This window comes from Apodemus sylvaticus, chromosome 17 (assembly GCF_947179515.1).
Source record: "Apodemus sylvaticus chromosome 17, mApoSyl1.1, whole genome shotgun sequence".
Classification (NCBI taxonomy): domain Eukaryota; kingdom Metazoa; phylum Chordata; class Mammalia; order Rodentia; family Muridae; genus Apodemus; species Apodemus sylvaticus.
Genome location: NC_067488.1, coordinates 14,122,571 through 14,145,342, shown reverse-complemented (window position 1 = coordinate 14,145,342; position 22,772 = coordinate 14,122,571).

Sequence of the window (22,772 nt, the reverse complement as noted above, 5' to 3'; positions counted from 1 at the left end):
CAGTCGATTAATAGCATGACTGGAAACATTATGGTCCGGGCAGATACGATGCTAGAGAAAGAACTTAGATTCTTTTCACCTTTATTTGAAGGCAGCCAGGAGAAAACTCTCTTCTGTAGGCAGCAAGAAGGAAGATCTCTTCCTAAAGTGCAGAACTTCAAAGACCATCCACATAGAGACAAACTTCTTCCAATAAGGCCACACCTCCTCTAACCAGGCCACACCTCCTGATAGTGCAAATTCCCATGGGGCGATCATATTTAAACCACCATACTTATTTCTTAAAGATGAAAGAAATGTACATTGGCATATGTACTGCAGCTTCAGCTAAATGTAAACATCATTGAACACATTTTGCATAATTAAATATATATATATATATTTATATATATTTATATTTATACATACATATGTCCTACTTAATTAAAGTGTTTATGTATGGTCACTTATTTGATAATTTCTTAGTTGCATACAACTATTTGCAGCATTGTTTCTTTGACTGTGGAGAAATGTCACTGTAGTCATGATGTGGATCTAGAGTATCCTTGCTAAATGTTCGAGTCTGCCATGTACATCATAACTGGCTAATTTCCCAAAACCCTTATTATTATGGTCACATTTTTATATTGATTTATTTTTATGAAGTCAACAAAAAAATTTTGTCATATTTTTAACATTGTTTTCTAATCAATTTCTTTAGGTTTACCAAAGTTTCTAGTGTTTCATGCTGCTAAATCATTTGTACTGAAGAGAACTTGAAACATTCTCAGGCCTAAATGGACCCCGCTTACAAACGCTCAGGAATATACAGTGAAAAAGTGACAGATGCAAAAGAGTATATGCATATATTGACTCAGATATTTTGAAAATATGTACAAAGGCCTACATCAGCTCCATCTAGACAAAATGTTCACCAAGTAAGTACTGACAGCTGATAGCTATTAGAAGAGAAATATATTTTTCCCAATGTAATAATAATAGTTATATGGGTTATACTCCAGGGCATTCTCCATGCCCAGTAATAGTCAACCAAGACAAACTGAAGTCCACATGCGTTAGACTGATTATTAAGTGAGAGAGGTGTAAAACCAGAATGGAGTAGTTGGAGTTGGTAAATGAGTATGACATGAAGTCTGCAAAAACTAAGTAAAATCTATTTTTTTAAAAAAAATCATGACTTATATCATTAAAACAGGATTCCTAAAGTGAGTAAGTAATGATAAACAATGAAAACAAACTATTTTTTCTTCAATGTTTATTATTTTACAGGGACAGGCTTATACATATTCAAATAATCACACAGATGTGGACTTTCAGGTTGCTTCTAGGCCAGGGCTACAAGAAAGAAAGCAATGGCATTATCTTTTTCTTTGAAGTACTCTGCATATATCCTTGCAATGAAACTACAAGTTATTCTGATTTTATACTTTGTGTAGATGATGGAGAATGGAGTCCACAAAGACCAATGGTAAAGCAACAGAATATAAAATTCATTAGTCTAGATTTTCTACATGAACAGTTTCTACTTCCTTTTATTGCTAGAAAACTGCATTGGGCTCAGCTCACAGGTACTAAGAGAATGTGAATATTTAGTCCTTTCTTGGTCTTTGGATGTAGTATTCTGGAAGCCTTAACCTTGAGAACTGAACTTAAAAAAAAGACACATATTTATTTCAGTGAACAATATTCATGGGTTCTGTTCATTGTCCCTGGGATAAAATCTGACAACACTATGGACATACATAATGACAGTAATATACTGCTTTGTACAAAGGAGAAAACAGATAAACAAAACAAAAAAAACAAATAAACAAAAACCCAGACAGGGACCAGAGTTCTAGTTTCTACATCAATCAATCAAATCTATTTTTTTAAAAAAATCATGACTTATATCATTAAAACAGGATTCCTAAAGTGAGTAAGTAAATGAAAATAAACTATTTTTTCTTCAATGTTTATTATTTTACAGGGACAGGCTTATACATATTCAAATAATCACACAAATGTGGACTTTCAGGTTGCTTCTAGGCCAGGGCTACAAGAAAGGTCTGCCAAGGACATACCTTCCTTCTAGAAACTTCAACTAGTAAAACTACTGCTAGAACAGATTCTAAATTCTATTTATATTGCACTCTTTTATATTTATTCTTAAAAATAAATTCAAACATAATAAAAACAAAAATATCTTTAACTCTTAATCCTCTTCTAAAAGTACATATGTATATATGAAAATTTATACATGTGACACATTTTTTGTACTGTAAAGTGACTCAGAAAAGCTTTCAGTCACAGTGGAAGTACTATAAAAATGCAGAAGTGTCTATAGTGTTGCCTTTCTGTGCCAATGTTTTCCTTGAAAATTTATCCTTTTGTTTAGATAGCTGTGTTTTTCAACATGCAGCTACCTAAATTTTTAAAATAATAAAATACAAATTTATTAACATGGAATATTTTAAAGTAAAAAATAATAAATAAATAAATAAATAAATAAATAAATAAATAAATAAATAAAAATAAAGTTCCAATTATTCTCTCTAAATTTTCATTCTACTATACATGATTTCTACTGTAATGCACTGTAATCAGTATATAATATTTTTAGAGTAATTCTTTGAATAATAAATTTGTTCTTTACAAATACAATTTAATTTTAAACAATTTAATTTTAATCAATAACTATTTCACTCATGTTTATTACAATTCTTCATTTTATAATGAAAAGCAATATTTCATTTCAATGTATAAAATGTTTATATAAGGGTTGATTTTACTTCATAATTAAATTTGATACTTTGCTCTTTTTATTACTTTGCTTTAATTTATCAATCAACACATAAAAAATATTATGCTTGTATTAATATAATTTTTCTTTTGTTCCATTGCCTAAATGAACTATAGTGTCTTTAAACTAATGATTACTTGAATACTGAATTTAAAGTATTCAGAAAGCCAATAATATACTCCAAATCTAGAAATAATTTTGGAAAAAGTTAGTGTAATTCTTACAGTGTTTGCAAGTTTCTATGTTGAATTATGGACATCTTGATGAATTCAAGTAATATGCTGAAAGCTAAAGTAATAGGTTCTAAAATGAACCCCTCTCGTGATACCCTTAAAATGCCCATGATAGTGCACTTCTGAGAAATACTTTGATAGATTTTTTTTTCCCAGCATCAAAGTTACAGACTCTTTCAGAGAAATCTAAGTTGCTGCATTGTGAACACACCGCCTCTGTGACCTATGTCCACACTCATGGATGTGTACCATTTTCTTTTTTCTTAAGATGGGTATTAAATGAAGTGGAAACTATAACACTTAAATATGAAGGCTGCTAAATGAACTCAATTTCTGAAAGCAAGTTTCTAGGTTTAAAATTAAACTGTTATGTTTTGAACGACTTAAATGAGTCATTTCTAAATGGTTTTTTAGAAGATATATGAAAACTGACATAACAGATAACAGAGAATAATATTTAAAATATTAAGTAAAGATTAATTTTCCAAGTGTTGTTTGATTGAGAAAATGAAGGAAATGGCTAATCATGTTGACTCCTAACAATAAAATAGTAACATAATATTTCATTCATTTTCAGAGTTTTGTCCTTAATATCTAAATTAAGTACATAATGAAATTTGGTGAAGCATGATAAGGTTATAAAGCACAGTGACTTTTATGCACAATTTGAAAAAACAAAGTAGCAAATGTCACCTAGAAATGTCTTAAGAGAAACATTACTCCATTTAGGAACTTGACAGCTAGTTTTGGACATATGAATAGCCAGGTATATTTATTTTAATTTATTTTTTAGATATATTATTTATTTACATTTCAAATGCTTTCCCCTTTCCTGATCCCCCCTCCCCAGAAGTCCCATACGCCTTCTTCCCTCCCCCTGTTGCCCAACCAAATCCTTCTCACTTCCTGTCTTGGTATTCCCCTACACTATTTCATTGAGACTTTCTAGGACAAGGAACCTCTCCTTTCTTCTTCTTGGACATCATTTGATATGTGAACTGGTTCTTGAGTATTGGCTTATCAGATAGTACATACCATATGTGTTCTTTTGAGATTTGGTCACCTCACTCAATATGACATTCTCCCTTCTACCCACTTGCCTAAATATTTCATGAATTCATTGTGTTTAATAGCTGAGTAGTATTCCATAGTGTAAATATGCCACATTTTCTGTACCCATTCCCCCACTGAGGGAAATCTGGTTTCTTTCCAGCTTCTGGCTATCACAAATAGGGCTGCTATTAACATAGTGGAGCATATATAATTCTTTGAAGAAAGAAATCAAAGAAGACCTTGGAAGATGGAAAATCTTCCATGCTCTTGGATTGTCAGGATTAATATAGCAAAAATAGCCATCTTGCAAAAAAACAATATACAGATTAAATGCAATCCCCATCAAAATACCAACTCAGTTCTTCAGAGTTAGAAAGATCAATTCTCAAATTCATCTAGAATAACAACAACTACAACAACAAAAAAAAAACCAGCATAGCTAAAACTATTCTCAACAGTAAAAGAACTTCTGGGGGAAAAAGTATCCCTGAACTCAAGCAGTACTACACAGAGCAATAGTGTTAAAAAAATGCAGAGTATTGGTACAGTGACAGGAAGGTAGATCAATGGAATAGAATTGAAGACCCAGAAATGAACCCACACAGCAATGGTCACTTGATCTTTGACATAGGAGCTGCAACCATCCAGTAGCAAAAAAGAAAGCCTTTTCAACAAATGATGCTGGTTCAACTGGAGATCAGCGTGCAGAAGAATGCAAATCAATCTATTCTTATCTCATTGTAGAAAACTCAAGTCCAAGTGGACCAAGGACCTCCACATAAAACCAGACACACTGAAACTAATAGAAAAGAAACTGGAGAAGAGTCTTGAGCACATGGGCACAGGGGATAATTTCCTGAACAGAACATCCATAGCTTATGCTCTAAGATCAAGAATTGACAAATGGGACCTCATAAAATTACAAAGATTCTGTAAGGTAAAGGACACTGTCAAAAGGACAAAATGGCAACCAACAAATTGGGAAAAGACTTTCACCAACCCTACATCCAACAGAGGTTTAAAATCCAAGATATACAAAGAACTCAAGAAGGTAGACTCCAGAGAGCCAAATAACCCTATTTAAAAAATGAAGTACAGAGCTAAAGAAAGAATTTTCACCTGAGGAATAATGAATGGATGAGAAAGACCTAAAGAAATGTTCAACATACTTAGTCATCAGGGAAATGGAAATCAAAACAACCCTGAGATTTTACCTCACACCAGTCAGAATAGCTAAGATCAAAAACTGAGGAGAAAACAGGTGCTGGCGAGGATGTGGAGAAAGAGGAACACTCCTCTACTGCTGGTGGGGTTGCAAGCTGGTACAACCATTCTGGAAATCAGTATAGCAGTTCCTCAGAAAACAGGATATTACCAGAGGACACATCTATACCACTTCTAGGCATATACCCAGGGGATTCCCCAACATGTAATAAGGATATATGCTTCACTATGTTCATAGCCCTATTTATAATAGCCAGAAGGTGGAAAGAATGAAGATATGCCTCAGCTGAAGAATGGATACAGAAATTGTGGTATATTTACACTATGGAATACTGCTCAACTATTAAAAACAATGAATTAATGAAATTTTTAGGCAAGTGGGTGGAACTGGAGAATGTCATTCAGAGTGAGGTGACCCAATCACAAAAGAACACACATGGTATGCACTCACTGATAAGCGGATATTATCCCAAAAGCTTTGAATACCCAGGAAACAATTCCCATATCAAATCATGCCCAAGAAGAAGAAAGGAGAGTCCCCTGATCCTAGAAATGCTCAGTGCAACCGTGTTGGGGAATACAAGGATAGGGAAGCAGTAAGGGGTTGATTGGGAAAAGGGGGAGGGAAAAGGGATTATGGGACTTTCAGGGAGAGGAGTTCCTGGGAAGGGGAAATCATTTTAAATGTAAAAAAAGAATAGATTGAATAAATAAAGAAAATAAAAAAGATTTTCATGAAAATGGAAAAAATATGTGTGTGTATACATGCATATATATACATACAAACATATATATAAGCTTCGGTTTCAAAGTAAAAACTTTTTGGTTGGAGCTAAAGATTTCAAATAATTAGCATCTAATGAATAGACATTATTGCCATCGAACAAACTCAGATTCTTCCAGTTCTCAATAGACCTGTGATTTAAATTCAGATGGGAAATTACATTTCCTCTTGTAGAGAAATAAGCTTATATTCAGAATGAGTTAATGTTGTAGGAAGCATTCTCCGTGGGTTCATAAAATTTCCTGGCATTCCCTTTGGTGGAAAAGAGATTTCCTGTCATCCTGGTAGTAATTTTGAGCTATAAGAGATTGTACCAATGATGTTATGCTTTTTGTAGAGTCATATACTAGAAATACAAGGCCTTTGCGATATGAGCATTCTCTCTTCTTTGACTTGGCTTTTTGCCTATGAAGTACTCTCTGTTCACATTCCTGAATTCCCTGTCTGATGCTGAAGTAGACCTTTAAATCAATTTTGGTTTAATGTATTTTTTTTCTTTTCCTTTTGTTTTATTTTGCTTGATTTGGTTTTAGAATGGGTTTCACTGTAATTGCCAGGCTCTCCTTGAACTCTGGGTTCTATTGCTTCATCCTTCCTAGTCTGGGTGTGTAGGTCATAGTCCCCTTTCTCCCAAATTCCACCATGCCTAGTTTACTTTATATGGTTCTCAACACTAAGAGGTCCTTGAAAAACTTTCCAATAATAATGTGTTGGTATTCCAAATATAGTTCAACAGTTTTTTGGGATCAATAAAATTCATGTTTAAATTTTATATAAAATTATATTGACAATTTTCCATTTTGTGTTGTTTTCCTATTGATGTATAATGATGTATATGTTTCTCTTTATTTCAATTTGATTTACTTGCCCACAATTTGGAATATTTTGCATAATCAATACAATACTTCTCTTAGGTTGCATGCATTTAAGGTTTATAATGTCTGTAGTACTATTAAAACTATAATTTCCAGGAATCAATTCCTTATATAAAGGGAGCTAAATTAGTCACTTTTGTATTGCTGTGAAAAAAACACCACGAACAAAAGCAACCTAAACTGGAAATGGTTCAACTTTGACTCTCATGCTACAAATAATCATACAGGGAAGTCAGCGCAGGAATACAAGGGAGGAACCTAGAGGAAGGAACTGATGGAGCAGTCATGGAGGGGTAAGTTTACTGTCTTGCTTTTCAAGGCTTGATAAGCCTGCTTTCTTATATACCCTTGAAAAACATGCAAAGGTTGAACTCATCAAAATTGGGCTAATCACTAAATTTGAAGTGGAGGACAAAATTTCTCAAAGGCCAGTCTAGTGAAGATATTTTCCCATTTGAGCTTATTTCTTCAAAATTGATTCTATCTTATGTCAACTGACATAAAAGTAGATAGCACAGAAGCCAAGCAAACGTAGTTGACTGTGACTTTGCTGTACTTGAATGCTACTTCTTAAGCTATTTGGAGATAGATTACAGTTTTATTACAAAGTCAATCACATTTTCTAAAATTATTCCCAATCTACTACATTTCCTCTTTTTCAACAGTTCCTATGCTGTGATTCCAGCTTAGTATTGAGAAAGACTACTGAGGAAGGAAACCTGTTCCTTGCCAGTACTCTCAGGAGGAAATTATGAGCCCTAGCCTAACTGAAGTAATTGTAATTTTTATTTATTTATTTTATTTTGCTTCTTTTTATCTTTTATATTTTTATTCGATATAGTCTTTATTTACATTTCAAATGATTTCCCCTTTCCTGGATTCCCCTTCCCCAAAAGTCCCATAAGCCCTCTTCCCTCCTCCTGTTCCCCAATCAACCCCTTCCTGCTTCCCTGTCCTGGTATTCCCCTATACTGCTGCACTGAGCCTTTACAGGACAAGGAAACTCTCCTTCCTTCTTCTTGGGCATCATTAGATATGTGAATTGTTTCTTGGGTATTCCAAACTTCTTGGCTAATGTCCACTTATCAGTGAGTATATCAGTGAGTGTGTTATTTTGTAATTGGGTCACCTGACTCAGGATGACAATCTCCAGCTCCACCCACTTGCCTAAGACTTTCATGAATTCATTGTTTTTTTTTTTGTTTTTTGTTTTTTTTTTTTTTATTATTCGATATAATTTATTTACATTTCAAATGATTTCCCCTTTTCTAGCCCCCCCCACTCCCCGAAAGTCCCGCAAGCCCCCTTCTCTTCCCCTGTCCTCCCACCCACCCCTTCCCACTTCCCCGTTCTGGTTTTGCTGAATACTGTTTCGCTCAAATCCAAATGGATCAAGGACCTCCACATAAAGCCAGACACTCTGAAGCTAATAGAAAAAAAACTGGGGAAGACCCTTGAGGACATCGGTACAGGGAGAAAGTTTCTGAACAGAATTCATTGTTTTTAATGACTGAGTAGTATTCCATAGGGCAACTATACCACATTTTTAAAGATGGCCTACTTCGGACCTACAGCCCCATGGGAATAACAACAATGTAGGCCACCCAGACTCCTCAGAACTCCCAGGGACTAAACCATGAACCTGGGGGTAAATATGGTTCCAGCCAAAAATGTGGCAGAGGAATGCCTTGTTGGGCATAAGTGGTAGGAGTGGTCCTTGGTCAAGTGAAGGCTCAATAGATGTCCCAACAAAGGAAAATCATCAAAGGGGTGGGGAGGTGGGAGTGGGTCTGGTGGAGGGGTACATACTTGGAGGCAGAGGGGTTGGAGGAGGGGTTGGGGTTTTTTGGAGGGGGAAACTGGGAAATTTGAAATTACATTTGAAATGTAATGAAGATTATATACAATAATAAAAAAATGGCCCACATCATGTTGAGGAAGACCCTGATGTAAGTTGTAAATCAAACTGTTTTTATTTTATTTTTTCTGAGAAAAAAAAATACCTTTCGGTGTATGATAAGATTTGTTGTGTTCAGATAGTTATAGATGTTTTATTTTCTTTATTTTTCTTTTCTTTTCCTTTTCTTTTTTCATTTTTTTTCCTGACTGAACAGATAACTTAAAGCAGGCCTTAGAAATCTGGAATAAATTTGATCATGGCATCATGTATATTTATTAATATTGGTAAATTATAATAGTTTATAAACTCTTTCAAATCTATTTATTCTGATCTATATCATTATTTAAAATTTATTTTTATAATAATTTTGTGATTCTAATAGTTCAAAACCATATTAGAATAACTTTCATTTACATGTACATTACAGAAGATATTATAAATAACTAGCGTATTAATAGATATATGTTTGACAAGCTGAAACCATCTTAGTCTGAGGCTTTCTTTGCCATGAATGCAAATTAATTATTAGCTGGTGTTTGGATAGGAATATAAAAAATGATTAAAATAATAATAAAAATATAGAACTAGTTGAGAAATCTGTGTAATTTCCCTGTGGTTCTTTATAATTTTTTTCCTAAAAGAGGTCCACCACATTTATTTTAAAGTTATAGCATTGAATTTAAGTATTTTTTCATTTTAATGTTAATGAGAAAAATAGTGTTGATTATATTTTTATTTTTAATGCTTTTTCTTTTACTAAGCTAGCCAGAGTTCATCAATTTTATGGAGATTTTCTAGATTAACCTAAAATACATTCTGAGTTTTAAAATATTATGTGTTCTACTTTGTTATATTTAATAAATATTTGTTCCATTATCATAATCTTATAGCTGATCATATTTTAAGATGATTTTAAAATGTGAAAACTTCTAAATTCCTATATAAAACAGGGTAAAAATTTTTACATTAGTAAGTATATGCCAGTTTATTAACAAATTTGTTGAAGATAAATAAAATTCTGTTATTTTTTTATTGCTATATACTTAAATCTTGTTCCTTTTTGGACTGTATGTATTGATATAGGAATGATTAGTTTATTTAAATTACTTTTAATATATTTGCAGGAATAACTAACTTTCATTTTCTATCATTCTCTTCTTTTTCTAATTATGTCTTATTTGCTAATATGATATTTCAATCTTCTTGTTTTATGTTTAAATTTTGTTGAAAAACAATCCAAAGGGACCTGCTAAATATTACAAACTACATTTTATTTTCAGGCTCTATTTTATGGGTAACTTGCCTTCTGAATGCACTCAGCTCCTGGAACACCCCAACTTGTTCCAGGAGCTATGTCATTATCATAACAATCATAAATCCCCTGGGCAAATAGCCACTCTAGCCTAGCCACAACCAATCAGCTCTTAAGGGGAAAGCACCTAATATCTAAAGTAGATTGATAGGAATTGATGTTCCAACCAAGCTCAAATCATTACTAGCCAATAGAAATGCTCCAAGTAAATGTCTACCAATCATGTAACTGCCAAGAAGAATGTCCCTTACCCTGTTTCCATGATAAAGAGGTAAGGTTTGTACAAGTTCAACACCTTCCATAACTTCTAGGGGATGTAGAGATTGGAGGGCCTAAGTCCAAGACTCATTGCTTTTGCATACAAGTTATACTCCTGATGGTCTCTGGTGGGTTGTGGGGATCTTACAATCAAGGCATGACAAATCCATTGAAACGATATTTCAGCTAACCAAGGCATTTTTGTTGTCTTCTATCAAGAATCACAAGAAGAAATTGTGTTACTTTGCTTCCATAATTTGATTTCTCCTTTCCAGGTTTTTGTACTAAAGAGTAAATATGCTATATAAACAAAGTAGGTATTCTTCATTATTTTATATTAATATAAACATTTCTATTAATATCAATATTGATATAGATATATTTATATTTACATCTATATGTTAATATTAACATATAAGTATAAATATTAATGTTGATATGAATATAATTATATTAATATATTTCATTACTCACTAATTTAATTTGGGTATGGAATGGGTAATATGTGCAGAAACCCACAGGCGTGCACCATTCATATGTGTAGAGATCAAAGGACAATGTAAGAGAATCAGTTTTCTTATTGCACCATGTGGAGCCCAGAATCAAATTCCTCTTGCCTGGCTTCATTTATAGCATTTTTACACGCTTATATAGCTCATTGGTTCCTTGTTCACTATTTTGTTGTGTATTCTATGATATCATATATTAATTTTAATGTTAAAATTGATCTATTTCTTTATGGCTTTTACTTTTCTGTCTTTGGGTTGGTGTTCATCAAAAGAGTGGTGATGTTGTCATATGTATTTTACCAGTTATCATATGTGCATGCACACCACACACACACACACACACACACACAAACACACACACACATGCAAACACATGTGTATGTATTTATGCTTGGTAGTGATAATTTCTTCATTAATTCATAAATGTATTCATTTTACAACCCAATATCTGCCTTTCCTCTCTAGTATCCCTTCATTTATATCCTCCCACATTTTAACTTTTTAAAAGAGAAGAGAAAGCCCTGTTCTGAGTGTCACCACCACTAGCCCACCCATCAAGTCATTGCAAAACTCGGCATATCTTCTCCCACTGAGGCCAGTCAGGATTGTCCATTTAGAGACTCAGAATACACATGCAGTCAGGCAAAATTCTCTGTGACATCTCCAGCTCCCCTTGTTGGGGCACCCCTATGAAGACCCAATGCTCATTTACTAAATATGGGCAGGGTGCTTAGGTCTAGCCTGCACTTACTCTTTAGATGGTGGTTCAGTTTCAGGGAGACTTCAAGAATCCGTGTTATTTGACTCTGTTAGCTTTTCTGTGGAGTCTTTGTCCTCTTTGATCCCACAATCCTTCTCCCACGCCTTCCCTAAAAATCCCTGAACTCCACCTCCTATTTGGCTATGATTCTCTGCATTAATTTCCATTGGTTGTAAGGAGCCTCCCAGTGGAAGATTATGTTAGGTTCTGGTCTGTGAGCATAAGAGTGTATCATTAGTAGTATTAGGGTTTGTTTCTTGTCGGTTGAATGACTGTCCATTGGGAGTTGTCATTAATTGGTTATCCTCTCCATCTCTGCTCTGAACATCTTGTAGGCAGGACACATTTTGGGTGGAAAGTTTTGTGAGTGAGTTGCTGTCCTTGTCCCTCCCCTGGAAGTCCAGCCTGGCTACATGGAGTGGCCACTTCATGGATCCATACACCACCCTGCTATGAGTCTCGGCAAGATTTTCTATTGACCCTCTGCAGCTTCCCAAATCCCAGGTCTCTGCTACATACTTGAGATTCCCTCTACCCCACTTCTCACCTTGCTCTTTTATATATCATCTCAATGTCATCATCAACTCAGTCCTGCCCTTTGCCCTCCCTTATACCTCACTTCCCTCCTTCCATGATCTTCACATATATAATTCCTTTTTCCTTCTGAGAAAGATTCAGCCATCCTTCATTTGGCTCTCCTTGTTATTTGACTTCTTTGGGTCCATTGGGTACATCATGGATATCCTGTACTTTATATCTAACATTCACTTATAAATAAAGGCATAACATGCATTTCCTTTTGTGTCACTAAGGATGATATTTTCTAGTTCTAATAGTTTTCCTTCAAGATTCATGATATCTTTGTTACTAATCCCAGAAATGTAATACATTATATAAATGAACAACATAATTTGTATATATTCTTCAGTTGAGGAGCATCTATGTTGTTGCCAATTTCTTGTTATTACAAGTAAAGCTGCTATGAATATAGTTGAACAAGTGTCCTTATTGGATGGTGGATTTTTATTTGAGTATATGACCAGAGGTGGCATAACTGGGACTTCAGATAGAACTATTTGCAATCTTAGATAAAATTGACAACATTTTTCATCAATTTTCATTGAAATAGTGAAAAATCAAATATATCAGACTTTTTCCTTGCCTTTTAAAACATAACAGTAGAATAGTATACCAAGGAAAAGGCAATACACAATGTATAGTGTAAATGTTTCTCATAATAAAGTTATGTAAATATAGTTGTGGGCTTTCAAAACTTACATCAAATTGCAGAAAAGCCTATCCATTGTCCTCAGGTGGCATACATACAAATTTTAGGAACAGAAGCTACATGACATAAACATAAATCTTGGAAGATAAGGAAGAATTGAATAGACATTTAAACTCAGAGTCTGTCTGGAGACAAGCATTAGACAGTACAAAACATAAAAATAATCTTTTTTTGAAATTTGTAAGATGTAAGACTCTATAAGTTATCTAACTGTATTTACAATTTATAACCTGGTATCATTTACATTATTTCAGAGTTTTAAGACCTACATATATGAATAGTACTTATAACCTAAGCATGCAAACATCAGTGTACCAGATTTGACTTGTCAAATATTGCTTGAAGTAAACATTGTGACAGCTTTAGCTTTTTATCCAAGCATAAAATATAAATGACTTCATTTCTATTTTGTAATCATTTCCTTCTATGTTCTTATTCTTGTGATGCTTATTCTTTGCTTTAAAGTCAATAATTCTATGATTTTACTGATAGACAATATTTCAAGACCAAAAATAAATACTGGATACAATTAAGATGACTGATTATCTTTGAGATATAAACTAATTTATATATATATATATATGTATGTATATATATATATATATATGTATGTATATATATGTGAAATATATAAAATATGGACTATCTTATAGATCTGAGCATATTTTCAAATATGTTGTAGCATCAGTGTTGAAAGATATTGATTATATTTTATAATGTAAGCATTTATTTATTTTTCAAGAAACTATGTAATAATTATTAAAAAGCATTTTATGTTAAGCACATGAAACAATAAAGAAAACACAAATGGAACCAAACTTGGAAATGGAAATCCTAGAAAAGAGGTTAGGAATTACAAATATTAAGTATCATAAACAGAAAATCTATTACAAGAGATGAAATAGAGAATGACAGGTATAGAAAATACCATAGAAGAGATTGACACAACTGAAAAAGAAAATTCAAAACATAAAAGTCTCTTAATCCAAAGAATCCAGGAAATTTAGGACACAATGTAAAGACCAAATCTAAGAACAATTGGATAGAGGAGAATAAAAATTCCCAGCTCAAAGGACCTAAAAACGTTTTCAACAAAATCATAGAAAAACTTCTATGAAAAGTTCTTAGAAAAAACAAACAAGGTCAAGAGTTAAAGATGGAACAGGAATAACTTGTCTGCAGATGTTCCTGAGGTATGTCCAATTCAGTTGCAAATTAGGAACTTAAAAGGCAGAAAGCCTGTCCTCTGGGATAAGGGAGTTTGCTTTGTGTATCAAGAGATAAGCTGTTACTTCTCAGAAAAGTGGAGATTATATTCTAAATTAACTCAGCTGGCTGAAGATGATTGGAATCTCCAATATTGGATTTATTTCTAGACCAGTTTATGATTGAATCAGCTAATTACATTAAAGAAGAGAGAAGAGTCACTATAACAACTCTTTATATTAATTTTTCTCTAAGCTAGTTTAACAGTCTCCATGTTCTGTCCCACAAGGTCTGAAAGCTTGAAGCAATGTAGTTTATCTAATCTGGGACATTTGACAATTAAAGTAAGTCAAGAACATATATCCAATATAGCTCTTCTGTTACCATTGTCTGGGCACTCAGCAAGCACACAGTCAGCATATCTTCAGCATGCCACACAAATCACTCAGGCAGCTAGGAAGCTTCTAGAACATTCTGTAGAAAAAACACAAACACACGTTCTTCACCAAAATTATGTACCTGATCAGGACCATGCCATATGCCAATAAGTGAATTCTTCCATCTTACCTAGGCATCAGTATGCCTAGTTATAGGATGCTACTATAGATACACAGCAAGGACTTCCTTGCCATCCAAATGTTAAAATTTTCTTAAAAATATACAAACATAGTTTAAATGATATGCACAGGGATAGACTTTTCCCCTCTCTTTTCCTTTTTTAGGAAGATCTTGTTTTAAAAATTTTTTATATTACCTTGTCCTTGAGCATTATAAAGAATTAAATCGTCAAGGACATCTCAAATATTTGATGACTGTAATAGCCAGTTCCACTGTCTATTTTAATTTAAGTTGGAACACCAAACATATACCATTATATAGGCAATAACTTTGTAATTATAGAAAATAAATGTAGATTTTTAGTTGCTTTTTCTGTTAGAGCAGTTGCAACTAGAAAGCCTAAAAATGAATCATTAGTCACATGCACATATTTTAATTTTCTAAATTAGAAATATGAGAATCATTTATCTGTAATAAAGTCCTCTAGAATTAATACCATTATGTGGTACTGGTAAAAATTCAGGACACCAAGAACAAGCCTTAACAATTTGATGTTCACATTTTCTAAAAATATAAAATTATTTTCAAGCCAATACCCTTTTGATGATATAAAGAATATGTTTGTATGGCTAATTGTTTCTATATAGTTTGCCTGGGATACAAATTTCATGTGCCTTGCCTTAAAGGGTCTTGTCCAGGCACCTTTTTATTTATTTATTTATTTTTTTAATTTTTTTAATTCGATATAATTTATTTACATTTCAAATGATTTCCCCTTTTCTAGACCCCCACTCCCCGAAAGTCCTGTAAGCCCCTTTCTCTTCCCCTGTCCTCCCACCCACCCCTTCACACTTCCCCGTTCTGGTTTGGCTGAATACTGTTTCACTGAGTCTTTCCAGAACCAGGGGCCACTCCTCCTTTCTTCTTGTACCTCATTTGATGTGTGGATTATGTTTTGGGTATTCCAGTTTTCTAGGTTAATAACCACTTATTAGTGAGTGCATACCATGATTCACCTTTTGAGTCTGGGTTACCTCACTTAGTATGATGTTCTCTAGCTCCATCCATTTGCCTAAGAATTTCATGAATTCATTGTTTCTAATGGCTGAATAGTACTCCATTGTGTAGATATACCACATTTTTTGCATCCACTCTTCTGTTGAGGGATACCTGGGTTCTTTTCAGCATCTGGCAATTATAAATAGGGCTGCTATGAATATAGTAGAGCATGTATCCTTATTACGTGGTGGGGAATCCTCTGGGTATATGCCCAGGAATGGTATAGCAGGATCTTCTGGAAGTGAGGTGCCCAGTTTTCGGAGGAACCACCAGACTGATTTCCAGAGTGGTTGTACCAATTTGCAACCCCACCAGCAGTGGAGGAGTGTTCCTCTTTCTCCACACCCTCTCCAATACTTGCTGTCTCCTGAATTTTTAATCTTAGCCATTCTGACTGGTGTAAGATGAAATCTTAGTGTTCTTTTGATTTGCATTTCCCTAATGACTAATGAAGTTGAGCATTTCTTAAGATGCTTCTCTGCCATCCGAAGTTCTTCAGGTGAGAATTCTTTGTTTAACTCTGTACCCCATTTTTAATAGGGTTGTTCGGTTTTCTGGAGTCTAACTTCTTGAGTTCTTTATATATATTGGATATTAGCCCTCTATCTGATGTAGGATTGGTGAAGATCTTTTCCCAATTTGTTGGTTGCCGATTTGTCCTCTTGATGGTGTCCTTTGCCTTACAGAAACTTTGTAATTTTATGAGGTCCCATTTGTCAATTCTTGGTCTTAGAGCATACGCTATTGGTGTTCTGTTCAGAAACTTTCTCCCTGTACCAATGTCCTCAAGGGTCTTCCCCAGTTTCTTTTCTATTAGCTTCAGAGTGTCTGGCTTTATGTGGAGGTCCTTGATCCATTTGGATTTGAGCTTAGTACAAGGAGACAAGGATGGATCAATTCGCATTCTTCTGCATGCTGACCTCCAGTTGAACCAGCACCATTTGTTGAAAAGGCTATCTTTTTTCCATTGGATGTTTTCAGCCTCTTTGTCGAGGATCAAGTGGCCATAGGTGTGTGGGTTCATTTCTGGATCTTCAATCCTGTTCCATTGATCCTCCTGCCTGTCACTGTACCAATACCATGCAGTTTTTAACACTATTGCTCTGTAGTATTGCTTGAGGTCAGGGATACTGATTCCCCCAGATTTTCTTTTGTTGCTGAGAATAGTTTTAGCTATCCTGGGTTTTTTGTTTTTCCAGATGAATTTGATAATTGCTCTTTCTAACTCTGTGAAGAATTGAGTTGGGATTTTGATGGGTATTGCATTGAATCTGTATATTGCTTTTGGCAAAATGGCCATTTTAACTATATTGATTCTACCGATCCATGAGCATGGGAGGTTTTCCCATTTTTTGAGGTCTTCTTCCATTTCCTTCTTCAGAGTCTTGAAGTTCTTGTCATACAGATCTTTCACATGTTTGGTAAGAGTCACCCCAAGATACTTTATACTGTTTGTGGCTATTGTGAAGGGGGTCATTTCCCTAATTTCTTTCTCAGTCTGCTTATCCTTTGAGTATAGGAAGGCCACTGATTTGCTTGAGTTGATTTTATAACCTGCCACTTTGCTGAAGTTGTTTATCAGCTGTAGGAGTTACTTCAGGAAGCCCCCAATCCTAGCCCGTTGCCCCCAGCCTGCACCAATCAGTGACTGACCTCCACATGGAGGCTCGTGATAGGATCGAGATGATGGCCCGGGAGTGGCTTAACATGACATCAAAGGGCGCATGCGCACTTCTCCAGTGCATACTTAACTCTTAAAGGGGAACGTGGGGGAGCGTTGCTGAGTGATGTGACTTGGCAAGCAGCCCAGGTGCCATTTTAGACTGGCCGCCATGCCTGTTCCCCACAGGTTACCTCATCTAGAATGATATTTTTCCATATCCAACCATTTGCCTACGAATTTCATTAATTCATTGTTTTTAATTGCTGAGTAGTATTCCCTTGTGTAAATATACCACATTTTCTGTATCCATTCCTTCATTGAGGGACATTTGGGTTTTTCCAGCTTCTGGCTATTATAAATAGGGCTGCTATGAACATAGTGGAGCATGTGCCCTTATTGCATGACAGGGAATCCTCTGGGTATATGCCCAGGAGTGGTATTGCAGGGTCCTCCGGAAATGTTATGCCCAGTTTTCTAAGGAACAGCCAGACTGATTGCCAGAGTGTTTTTACCAACTTTCATTCCCACCAGCAGTGGAGGAGTGTTCCTCTTTCTCCACATCCTCACTAACACCTACTGTCTCCTGGGATTTTAATCTTAGCCATTCTAACTGGTGAAAGGTGAAATCTCATGGTTGTTTGTATTTGCATTTCTCTAATGATTAATGATGCTGAACAATTCTTAAGGTGCTTCTTAGACATCGAAGTTCTTCATGTGAAAATTGTTTAACTCTGTACCCCATGTTTAATAGGGTTGTTTGGCTCACCGGTGTTTAACTTCTTGAGTTCTTTGTAAATATTGGATATTAGCACTCTGTTGGATATAGGCTTGGTAATGATCCTTTCCCAATTTGTTAGTTGCTGTTTTGTCCACTTGACAGTGACCTTTGCCTTACATAAACTTTGTAATATTATGAGGTCCCATTTGTCAATTCTTGATCTTAGAGCATAAGCTATTGGTGTTCTTTTTTTTTTTTAACTTTTTTTATTCGATATATTTTTTTATTTATATTTGAAATGATTTCCCCTTTTCTAGCCCCACACTCCCCGAAAGTCCCATAAGCCCCCTTCTCTTCCCCTGTCCTCCCACCCACCCCTTCACACTTCCCCGTTCTGGTTTTGCCGAATACTGCTTCACTGAGTCTTTCCAGAACAAGGGGCCACTCCTCCTTTCTTCTTGTACCTCATTTGATGTTTTGGGTATTCCAGTTTTCTAGGTTAGTATCCACTTATTAGTGAGTGCATACCATGATTCACCTTTTGAGTCTGGGTTACCTCACTTAGTATGATGTTCTCTAGCTCCATCCATTTGCCTAAGAATTTCATGAATTCATTGTTTCTAATGGCTGAATAGTCCTGCATTGTGTAGATATACCACATTTTTTGCATCCACTCTTCTGTTGAGGGATACCTGGGTTCTTTCCAGCTTCTAGCAATTATAAATAGGGCTGCTGGGGAAGACCCTTGAGAACATCGGTACAGGGAGAAAGTTTCTGAACAGAACACCAATAGCATATGCTCTAAGATCAAGAATTGACAAATGGGACCTCATAAAATTACAAAGTTTCTGTAAGGCAAAGGACACCATCAAAAGGACAAATCGGCAACCAACAAATTGGGAAAAGATCTTCACCAATCCTACATCAGATAGAGGGCTAATATCCAATATGTATAAAGAACTCAAGACATTAGAGTCCAGAAAACCAAACCCTATTAAAAAATGGGGTACAGAGTTAAAGAAAGAATTCTCACCTAAAGAACTTCGGATGGTGGAAAAGCATCTTAAAAAATGCTCAACTTCATTAGTCATTAGGGAAATGCAAATCAAAACAACCCTGGGATTTCACCTTACACCAGTCAGAATGGCTAAGATTAAAAATTCAGGAGACAGCAGGTGTTGGCGAGGATGTGGAGAAAGAGGAACACTCCTCCACTGCTGGTGGGGTTGCAAATTGGTAAGACCACTCTGGAAATCAGTCTGGTGATTCCTCCAAAAACTGGGCACCTCACTTCCAGAAGATCCTGCTATACCACTCCTGGGCATATACCTAGAGGATTCCCCAACATGTAATAAGGATACATGTTCTACTTTGTTCATAGCTATTGGTTTTCTATTCAGGGACTTTTGCCCTATGATCATGTCAAGGGTCTTACCCAGTTTCTTTTCTATTAGTTTCAGTGTGTCTGGTTTTATGTGGAGGTCCTTGATGGACTTGGAGTTGAGTTTAGTTCAAGGAAATAAGAATGGATCAATTCGCATTCTTCTGCAAGCTGACTTCCAGTTGAGTCAGCACAATTTGTTGAAAAGGCTATCTTTTTTCCACTGGATGATTTCAGCTCCTTTGTCAAAGATCAAGTGACCATAGGTCTGTTGGTTCATTTCTTGGCCTTCAATTCTATTCCATTGATTTACCTTCCTGTCCCTGTACCAATACCATGCAGTTTTTAACACTATTGCTCTGTAGTACTGCTTGAGGTCATGGATACTGATTCCCTCAGAAGTTCTTTTACTGTTGAGAATAATTTTAGTTATCTTGGGTTATTTTGTTATTTCAGATGAATTTGAGAATTGCTCTTTCTAACTCTATGTAGATCTGAGTTGAGATTTTGAAGGAGATTGCATTCAATCTGTAGATTGTTTTTTGGTAAGATGGCCATTTTTACTATATTAATCCTGCCAATCCACGAGCATAGAAGATTTTTCCATTTTCTGAGGTCTTCTTTGATTTCCTTCTTCAGAGACCTGAACTTCTTCTCATACAGAACTTTTCCTTGTTTGGTTAGAGTCACCCCAAGATACTTCATATTTTTTGTGGCGATTATGAAGTGTGTCATTTCCCTAATTTCTTTCTCACCCTGCTTATCCTTTGCGTATAGGAAGGCTACTGATTTACTTGAGTTGATTTTATAACCAGCTACTTTGATGAAGTTGTTAATCACCTGTTGGAGTTCTCTGGTGGAATTTTTTTTGGGTCTCTTAAGTATACTATCATATCATCTGCCAATAGTGATAGTTTGACTTCTTTCTTTCCAATTTGTATCCCTTTGGCCTCCTTATGTTGTATAATTGCTCTAGCTAGAACTTCAAGTACTATATTAAAAAGATATGGAGATATGGGACAGCCTTGTCTAGTCCCTAATTTTAGTGGGATTGCTTCAATTTTCTCTCCATTTAGTTTGATGTTGGCAACTAATATACTATATAATGCTTTTACTATGTCTAGGTATGGGCCTTGAATTCATGTTCTTTCCAAAACTTTTAGCATGAAAGGATGCAGAATTTTGTCAAATACTTTTTCACCATCCAATGAAATGACCATGCATTTTTTTTCTTGAGTATGTTTATGTAGTGGATCACATTGATCGATTTTCATATATTGACCCATCCCTGAAATGCAGCCTATTGATCATGGTGAATGATCATTTTTATGTGTTCTTGGATTCAATTGGCAAGCATTTTATTTAGTATTTTTGCATTGATATTCATAAGGGATATTGGCATGTATTTCTCCCTCTTTGTTGGATCTTTGTGTGGTTTTGGGATCAGCATAATTATGGCTTCATAGAATGAGCTGGGTAGTATTCCTTCTATTTCTATTTTGTGGAATAATTTAAAGAGTATGGGTGTTAAATCTTCTTTGAATGTCTGATAGAATTCTGCACTAAAACCATCCGGTACTGTGCTTTTTTTTTTTTTTTTTTTTTTTTTTTTTTTTTTTTGTTAGAAGATTTTCTATGACCTCTTTTATTTCTTTAGTGGTTATGGGGCTGTTTAATTGATCTATTTGATCCTGATTTATTTTGGTATTTGGTATCTAGCTAGGAAATTTTCTATTTCCTCCAGATTTTCCAGTTGTGCTGAGTATAGACTTTTGTAGCAGGATCTGATGATTTTTTATATTTCCTCCATTTCTGTTGTTATATCTCCCTTTTCATTTCTAATTTTGTTAATTTGGATACTGTCTCTGTGCCCTTTGTTTAGTCTGGCTAAGGGTTTATCTATCTTGTTTATTTTCTCAAAGAACCTGCTCCTGGTTTGTTGATTGTTTGTATGGTTCTCTTTGTTTCTACTTGATTGATTTCATCCCTGAGTTTGATGATGTCCTGCCTTCTACTCCTCTTCGGTGAATTAGATTCCTTTTTGTTCCAGGGTTTTCAGCTGTGCCATTGAACTGCTAGTGTATGCTCTCTCTAATTGGTCCAATGCTTTAATTAGCTTCACTGTGTCCCTGTTTAGTTCCTGCTTTCTTGATCTGTCCGTTGAGGAGAGTAGAGTGTTGAAGCCCCCCACAATTATTGTGTTAGTTGTAATGTATGCTTTGAGTTTTAGGAAAGTTTCTTTTATGAATGAGGGTGTCCTTGCATTTGGATAATAGATGTTCAAAATGGAGAGTTCTTCTTGGTGGATTTTCCCTTTGACCAGTAAGAAGTGTCCTTCTGTGTCTCTTTTGATGACTTCAAGATGACAGTCAATTTTATCTGATGTTAAAATGGTTACACCGGCTTGTTTCCTAGGACCATTTGCTTGTAAGTTTGTTTTCCAGCCTTTTACTCTGAGGTAGTGTTTGTCTTTGGCCCTGAGCTGTGTTTCCTGTAAGCAGCAAAATGTAGGGTCTTGTTTATGTATCCAGTCTGTTAGTCTATGTCTTTTTATTGGGGCATTGAGTCCATTGATGTTAAGAGATATTAAGGAATAGTGATTATTACTTCCTGTCATTTTTGATGTTACTTTTATATTTGAGTGGTTATCTTCTTTTGTTATTGATGAAAGAAGTTTACTATCTTGCTTTCTCCAGGGTGTAGTTTCCCTCCTTGTATTGGTGTTTTCTTCCTGTTATCCTTTGTAGGTCTGGGTTTATGGAAAGTTACCATGTAAATTTGGTTTTATCATGGAATACCTTGTTTTCTCCATCTATTGTGATTAAGAGTTTTGCTGGTTATAGTAATCTTGGCTAGCATTTGTGTTCTCTTAGAGTCTGTATGAGATGTGCCCAGGATATTCTAGCTTTCATGGTCTCTGGTGAGAAGTCTGATGTAATTCTAATTGGTCTTCCTTTATATGTTACTTGGCCTTTTTCTCTTACTGCTCTTAATATTCTTTATTTAGCACATTTGGGGTTTTTATTATTATTTGACAGGAGGAATGTCTGTTCTGGTCCAGTCTGTTTGGAGTTCTGTAGGCTTCTTGTATGTTCATGGGCAACTCTTTATTTAGGTTAGGGAAGTTTTTTGAAGATATTTGCTGGCCCTTTTAGTTGTAAATCTTCACTCTCATCTATACCTATAATAATCCTTAGGTTTTGTCTTCT